We start from the raw sequence: 9,234 nt of genomic DNA, 5'->3' as shown, positions 1-9,234 counted from the left end.
CCCTCACACATGAAAACTCCTGGTTATGATAAAGGAAATATAAGTGGAGGGTTAATATCATCTTACTGTCTTAATTGCTAAATTGATATTTGTTTCTATATTTCAGTAATTAGAATAAGAGAGAAATAATGCTGAGATGCCTTGAAGTTAAACTGATCCTTTGGGAAATATTTCAATTGAATATAACTTATCAGTTATATATATCAGTTATGATAATAATAATGATAAATTTGGAAACCATTGTTGTGTTTGTAGCACAAATTCATCTATGCTAAATCAGGCTATTTCCATATCAATTTGTGAAGTATTTATGATGATTTTTGCGACTTTAATCAAATATTAAGAAATTTATGTCCTCAGATTGAAAGCAAGATTCTCACAATTAGTTCTCAGAATTAGACAACCCATGTCTTCTGACAAGATCTCTGTTTTGTTTCATTTCATTGATGTACGAATGTTGTCATATCCTGTAATAGAGAAATATAGTTAATGAATGATGTAGGTAATGAATATATTGCTTTATAATTTCTTCATCTTCCATGAGTCTGAAGCAGGAAGAGATATGGCAAGTTTCTGAACCCAAGAACTCATTTCAGCATTAAACTCTCAGGTCTGTTCAACTTTAGTATATGAGAGATAGCCTGTAAGACCCACTGGAGCAGAAAGGTGATAGCTTTTGGATAACAGGGTGGAAGGGTGCTTATGCACGAAATGTTAGAGTGGAGAGGCAGTTATATTCCAGGGCAACATCCCCCCTTCTGAGAGCTGCTGTTACATAGGGGAGATGATGAAGAACATCTGGGACCCAATCGTAGAGAAGCTGGTAGCACAGATGACAGAGAGGCAAGAGAGGCAGTGTGGTTTACCGTGTGGATCCTTCTGCCCTAGTCTACTCTTCTCAACATGATATGCTCAATGCAAGATCAGTTACGTAAGACACATGGTACAAATACTCATATGTTCATAGTCCAGGGACAATCATGCGTGAACTGTATCCCCATCCCAGGCTCTAAAAATTTTAATAGCTTCATTCTTTAACTTGATCCATATTTCTCTTGAATATCTCAGACCAGTCATCCTTGATTTAGGAGTCACTTGTCTTGGGAGGTGGGAGCAATTGAATTTTATGTCCCCTTGCCGAAACCAATTGTGTGATATACAAGGTCATACCTGTCCCCTTACATTCTCTGAGAATTTAAGAAAAGTAGAATTGAACGTAGGGTTTCCCAGGTGGCTCAGTGATGAAGAATCTGCCTGCCACTGCAGGAGATGCACAAGACGAGAGTTTGATCCCTGGGTCAAGTAGATCACCTGGAGGAGAAAATGGCAACCCGCTCCAGTAATCTTTCCTGGGAAATCCCATGGACAGAGAAGCCTGGCAGGCTATAGCCCATTGGGTCGCTAAAGAGTTGAACTATGTATATTTATCTGTGTATATCTGAAGAACTGACACTTTCAAACTGTGGTGCTGGAGAAGACTCTTAAGAGTCCCTTGGACTGCAATGAAATCAACCCAGTTAATCCTAAAGGAACTCAACCCTGAATATTCACTGGAAGGGCTGAAGTTGAAGCTCCAACACTTTGGCCACCTGATGTAAAGAGCCAACTCATTGGAAAAAATACAACTCATTGGAAAAGACCCTGATGCTGAGAAATATTTAGGAAAAAAGGGAAAGGTGCTACAGAGGATGAAATTGTTAGAGAGCATCACCAACACAATTTGGTGCAAATGAATTTGAGCAAACTCAAGGAGAGAATGAAGGGCTGGGAAGCCTGGTGTGTTACAGTCTGTGGGGTTGCAGAGTCAGACATGACTTAGCAACTGAGCAACAATAACAAATATATTGGTTTAAAATGAACAGATTGGAAAAATTAAGTAAAATGAAGTTTTGTGTTTGTTTCATATATTCCTTTGTTGATATAACATGCTTTCTTTCAAGAAAGGGTTAAAAACCTAAGGAAACTTCAAATATATATCAGAGAAACAAGAAAGATATCAGTACCTGTCCCAGAACTCCTGACTTGCTTGTTGGATGCAGTTCTATCTGCAAGAAGATTCAGCCTTGTCTCCTGCCTGACTTAGATTATATAACCATCTCTGTGTCTGGTCCCTCGGTGGTGAATCCTTGGTCTCTCAGGAATAATTAACAGTCATCATGATGTAGTATATCATCTGGTGTTTCATACTAGTAAGTTATTGATAATGGAATACAGACTGTAGGTAAATGATACTAATCAACAAGCCTTCCTATTTTCCAGTTTATGAATCCCTATACCTGTACTTTCTTTTCATTAAATAAATGACAAAACAAATGAGAAAACTTTCACCCTTACATAATAACACAGACACACAGACAGCCCATTAAATGTACTAACGGAGTAAAGATTTTGAAAAAACAGCAAACATCTGAACATATCTACAGTACCTATAGATAACTAAACTTTATTTTCTATATACTTGGCTTTTAATATTTAAATAAAATTGATGTTGCAATGAATTATATAAAAATTATGCATATATATATATAACTACTTAGTGTATATTCAATTATTAACCAAAAATCTGTGATGTGAGAAAATTAAATACATACACTTTAGCACCTTTTTGCATTTTCATATTGTGTCAGTTCAGTTCAGTCGCTCAGTCATGTCCGACTCTGTGACCCCATGAACCGCAGTACACCAGGCCTCCCTGTCCATTACCAACTCCTGGAGTACACCCAAACCCATGTCCATTGAGTTGGTGATGCCATCCAACCATCTCATCCTCTGTCGTTCGCTTCTCCTCCTGCCCTCAATCTTTCCCAGCATCAGGGTCTTTTCAAAAGAGTCAGCTCTTCTCATCAGGTGGCCAAAGTATTGGAGTTTCAGCTTCAGCATCAGTCCTTCCAATGAACACTCGGGGCTGATCTCTTTTAGGATGGACTGGTTGGATCTCCTTGCAGCCCAAGGGACTCTCAAAAGTCTTCTCCAACACCACAGTTCAAAAGGATCAGTTCTTCGGCTCATACTGTGTGGATCACAACAAACTGTGGAAAATTCTTAAAGAGGTGGGAATATCAGATCTCATTACCTGCCTCCTGAGAAACCCGCATGCAGGTCAAGAAGCAACAGGTAGAACCAGACATGGAAAAACAGACTAGTTCAAAATTCGGAAAGTGGTTACATCTAGGATAGATATTGTCACTCTGCTTGTTTAACTTATATACATCATGTGAAATGCTGGGCTCTAGATTGCCAAGAGAAATGTCAATAACCTCAGATATGCAGATGACACCATCCCTATGTCAGAAAGTGAAGAGGAACTAAAGAGTCTCTTGATGAAGATGAAAGTGGAATATGAAAAATCTGGCTTACAACTCAACATTCAAATAAACTAAGATTGTGGCATACAGTCCCATTATATTGTAGCAAATAGATGGAGAAACAATGGAAACAGTGAGAGACTTTATTTTCTTGGGCTTCAAAATCACTGCAGATGGTGACTGCAGCTATGAAATTAAAAAACACTTTCTCCTTGGGAGAAAAGCTATAACAAACCTACACAGCATGTTAAAAAGCAGAGACATCAGTTTGCTGATAAAGATCCATATGGTAAAAGCTGTGGTTTTTCCAGTAGTTTTATATGAATGTGAGAGTTGGACCATAAAGAAAGCTGAGCACCAAAGAACTGATGCTTTCAAACTGTGCTGGAGAAAACTCTTGAAGTTTCCTTGGACAGCAAGGAGATCAACCAGTCAATCCTAATGGGACTCAATCATGAATATTCATGGGAAGGACTGATGTTGAAGCTGAAACTCCAATACTTTGGCCACCTGATGTGAAGAGTCAACTCTTTTGAAAAGATTCTGATGCTTGGAAAGATTGAAGGCAGAAGGAGAAGGGGACGACAGAGGATGAGATGGTTGGATGTGATCACCGATTCAGTGGACATGAGTTTGAGCAAGCTCCAGGAGGTGGTGAAGGACAGGGAAGACTGGTGTGCTGCTGTCCATGGGGTCATGAAGAGATGGACACGACTTAGCAACTGAACAACAACAACATAATTTATCAAAGCCAGATAATTTATTTCTTAAAATAAATCATATGTGGGAACTTCCCTGGTGGTCCAGTGGTTAAGACTCTGCACTTCTAAGACAGAGGTTGAGGGTTCCAGTTGTTGCCCTGGGTGTGGGTTAAGATCCCACATGCCAAGTGGAAGACCAATAAGTAAATAAATAAAAGTAAAGTCCTAAAAAGAAATAAATTCTATAAATGATGTTTAGGAACAAAGAGTGTTAAAATGACATAAACCTTGTAATTTTTGCTTTTTCACCATGCTCATTTTATATTATCTAATTTTCACTGCATGTTTTTATAGATTTGACATATTATCACATATGTCCTGGCCTAATAACATCATAATATGGAACAGAAATTGAAGCCCAGAGGGAATAATATTCTGCAGTTCTATAGTCATTATTTATTTGCTTCCATAGAAATAGCTCAAAAATAGATTCCTGAATACAGCACAATGAAACAAATTTGTTTTAAAATATAACTCTAGGTGGTCTCTCAGATGTTATGGCTTGTTTATGTTAAAGTGACACTTGAAAACTCAGAAAACAATGACATATGGCTCCTAGATTTCTGAGAGGACTGATGGATCATATAAGTCCCATTTCTAAACCAAGGAGGGATCCAACAGTGACCGATAGCAGAGCAGAGCAACTAGGAAGCTTTGTCACCCTGGGAGGTCGTCTGTATTAGTTACATCACATGGACATGAACATAATCAATGTTGGGGTGGAGAGAAAGTGATGGGGGGGACTACTTTGTCGTAGTTTCGGAAAGGAATAGGAAGTAAAGAAAGTGGTGTCCGTTGACATTGTACAACTTGACAGTTTCAAGGAGGTGATCTCTAAATTATTCATCTATTGTAATGTTTTTTTTTTTTTTCCCATCCTTAAAAATACTTTTATTTTGAGATATTTGTGATGGGAAAAGAACCCATCACATATCCCATTAAATCAACATGCTGACCCAACTACATCAACATTTTAAAAGAAATAAAACACAACTGAAGCCTCCATGTACCCTCCCTGATTCCATCAGCAACTCCTGCGCTGGGAAGGCAGAGCATGGCTTTCACACATCATTCTAACACAGGATTTTACACTCTTCATTTCATATAACTTGAATCACAGAAATATATTATTGTGTGAAACAGTAACACTGGTCACCTTATGCCAACAATGCTTACATGCCTGCCACTATTCTAAGCAGTTTGCATGCATTAATTCATTAACTGTCCCCCTCCCCCATCACCTGTGAGGTTGGCACTACTATCTCATTTTACAGAAAAAGTGAAACATGAGTAAGTTTAAATAATGTGCCCCCAGATAACACAGTATGTTTAACTTTACATAAATGGTATATGTAGCTTCTGCAACTTTTTCTGCCTCATTTTTGATTCATCTATGTTGAAAGATGTAACTCTAGTTCTTTCACATTCACTTACCAAAAAACAACCTGTTCTTCTGCTGATGGAAATTTAGGCTTCTCCTAATCTTGCTATCTACACAGTACTGCAATGCACAGCCATAGACACATTTCCTTCTTCAAATGGAGTTACTTTAGGGTTTATCCAGGAGTAGAATTCTGGGTGGCAGAATATACACAATTTTACAAGATTTTACATATTGCTTGGCACAGCAGTTGTCACAATTTCCATTTCCACGGCAGTGAGTTCCCATGTACCACACACTTACCCACATCAGGGCTTCTAAAGTTTAGCCAACTTCATGAGTAAAAGATGATCCACATCCATTTACATTTCCTGCATGTTCTTCTCTACACGCACCTCTGTCTGGACTGACAGGTTCTGTCAGCAAGAGTGAGACCAACCACACTGAACACTTGCCTGGAACATCTCCTGATATCCACCCCTCTGTGGAGTCCCAGTCCATCTGGCTCCCACGAGCCCTATTTCAGTTCCTCCAAGGGAGTGGGAGAATACGGGGCAGGTTTGGAAGAAGGGATAAGTTCTCCAGACCAGGACAGGGTGTGAGGTGAGCACGGTTGGCCAAGGCAGTCGACTGGGTCCCCTCTGGCTCGGAGACACCAGCGGCTGGGCTCCCAAGTAGCAGGCGCACTTGTGGGCAGCCTCCAGTCAACATTTCACTCGCAAACACCTTCGAAAAGATCCAATCCTGACTTAGCTGAAACAATGAATTCAGTTCTACATTCCTTAAAAGAGGCAACTTTGTGCAAAATCTACTCTGCCCAGAAAAAAACACCCAAACCTGGCTTCTGGAGTACTCAATCTGGCTGCAATAATGGGAATAACTTGGAAAGCCAGCCAACACCCAACAGAGCAACACGCAGGCACGAGGAGACGTGGGGCCAGGGTCAGGGAAGGCCGGGACTGAAAGAGTGAAGACCTGGGCCAGGTCAGACAGGCGCGTGGCACTCCACGTGAAAGGAAACAGCACGAGTCAGGTCAGCCCAGGGGCATTCAGGGAAGAGCAATGAAGCTAAATCCAACACTGACTACGCCAAAATGTTTAGTAGCTAGCTCCAAGTAGTCAGACTTTTCCTTTTAGTGAATCTGTACATACTAATATTTCTATCATAATCATATACTACGTACATAACTATTTTAAAACTCAGGTTACCAAGCAGACTGCATCAGTACAATCCCAAAATATTAAAGGTTTTCCTCAGTACAGAGGGGTTTCTGTTGACTTTGACTTCACTCTTTACATTTTTAAAAATCTGACTTGAATGTTTAAAAATAAACATTTATCATTTTATAAAAATGGCAGTAGAAACACCCCTACTGGTGCAGGAACTCTATGAGGTACCAGGTGGCACAAGGAGTAGGGGGATGAAAAGATGGACAGAAAAGGGGTATTTCTGTGTTTGTAGAGTCAACTGACATGGGATCTGCAGCTCAGAGAAGCTCTGGTCTAGAGATCAGACTCCTAACCCAGAATCTTAATAAGTCAAGCCTCCTTTTCACCAATCTCAAGAGTTGAGTAGCAGAGATGGCCACTCTAAGTTTAGATGCCAATGTTCAGTGACTCACCCAAGAGCATCCTGCCAAGAAAAGGTACAGCAAGCCAGGATCACATACCTGATGACTTTGAGGCCCCTCCCATGACCTTGGGCCCTCAACACGTGAGACTCTGAATCTGAACTACATTCTGTAATGGTTCAGATTCAGACCATAATCCTCAACTCAAAACTGTCCAAAAGTTCCCCTCTGAGGAAGCCAAGGCCCAGCAAGGATCCATGATGCTCACGTGGCTTGGCCATCTACCTTTCCGGGCTTCTCGCTTCCAGATGACTCACTTCACTTTGGTTCAGGGGCCCATGGGCCATTCCCTAAGGAGACTACCTCCTGTGAAGGCTCCCGAGTAGGAACAAGGGACCTACGTGGCTTCCTCCATGATCTCTTTCGGGTCCTTGTTCAAATCTGAACTTCTCAGTTGACACCCTCCCTGACCAGCCTATTTAAAATCCCAATCCACCTTTCAATCCAGCATTCCCTCTCACTCTGCTGATTCATTCTGTCCACAACACGTATCATCACCCAAAACATTACATGTATCTCATTTGCTTCATTGTCTGTAAAGATCCAAGATGCAGACTTTTCTGCTCCAGTCCCTTGCTGGGTCTATGGCCCACACAACAGGGCCTGATATGGAAGATGCCTGACGCATCTGTTTAGCAGATGGACTGCTGCTGTCCATTCAAACGTGGGGGATGGACCTGGCGATGGGAGAGCTTCATTCTCCAGATGATCAAGCCCAGGACCCTGTTCTCTTCCACTTGCAGCTGAGACAACTGCTATGCCCACAGCAAATACCCAAAGTCAGCTGTGAAGATTGGAGGCACAGCCGGAACTCCCCTGGAGGTATCTGGAGACACTAGTTCTTGCTGCTGCTGGGTTTTATCACACGTGTGGGTCATCGCTCTATACTTTTGAGCACAGGTTGCTATTTGTTCTTTAGACACCTGTAGTTGATAAATATTCTCCCCAAATGTACTATAATCATGTATATTAGCTCTACACCTTCAGTCTTAATGCAGTTAATTTAATTGCCACAGATGCATAAATGTAAAATGTGAGCAAACAAGAAAAGATGTGCAAGACATGTACCAGTTTATGCATTCCAGTCACTCAGTAAGTTTCATATTTCTTCTTAATCCTAACTTATAATAAATACAAAACAAATGATTTTCAGTTATTTTTCTTTATGTCTTCACATTGTTAACTGTTATAATATTCCCACATGGTGTCTATAAGGCTAGAATATTCTTCAGACAAAATTCAATTAAATTAATAATTTTAAGAAAACAGATTTCTGTTACAATTATTAATGCCTTTTCTTAATGTATTTCTCTTTTTTATGTGATGACCTCAATATGAAAATACAAAATGTACTTCTGTGGCAGATATTGGCAAGAAAAATCTCAAAAACTCTATGCAATTGCTAAAAGTATTTCAGCATGTTTGTACAGGAAAATGATATATTTGTTATCATTAAGAATTTATTTCCATTCTCTATTTCTCTGTTGTGTGCTTGGAGGGAGGGAAGTTAACCATCATCACCATAATCTGATTTCTTTCCAGACATATTTTTCTCAGATTCTCCTCTTTCTCTCAGAATAGCACATTTCCTCAGGCTACACTCTGTTTAGACGGAACCCCATCTTATCTTCATAAACCTGACTGCCCATCCAGGCCATGATGACTAACTCTTCCTAAATCTCTAACATGGATAGCAGTATGCTACTGACAGTTGCATAACCTAAATTGCTTCCTTAAAGATTTTGGGATTAATAGAGAATAAGTTTTTGAATCATGAGGGCACGGAGGGAGAGACTGAAGGTAGAATGTAAAATGTAAGACTTTGGAGACAAACATTTGAGATAAAAAATCTGCATCTAAACTGTTGGGGTCCTTTAATGGACCGGAACCTGGTGGTACGGAGTCAACGAAAGAAAGTGAAAGAGAGAAAGAGGCTGATATTCCCTGGTTTACACAGAGGACCAATAAAGCCTTTGACACAGGACTTGCATCGCTCACGAAGGCACCAGGCGCCCTCTCAAGGGGTCTTAGAAGCCCGGGCAGGAAAATGAGCACGATGGGTCTCCACGCTCCAGAGAATCAGCCAGAGAGAGAGAGAGAGAGAGAGAGAGAGAGAGAGAGAGAGAGAGAGAGAGAGAAAAGACATGGGGACCTAA

The sequence above is a fragment of the Muntiacus reevesi genome, chromosome 9 (assembly GCF_963930625.1).
Source record: "Muntiacus reevesi chromosome 9, mMunRee1.1, whole genome shotgun sequence".
In the NCBI taxonomy this organism is placed as follows: Eukaryota; Metazoa; Chordata; class Mammalia; order Artiodactyla; family Cervidae; genus Muntiacus; species Muntiacus reevesi.
This window is presented reverse-complemented; position numbering follows the sequence as displayed.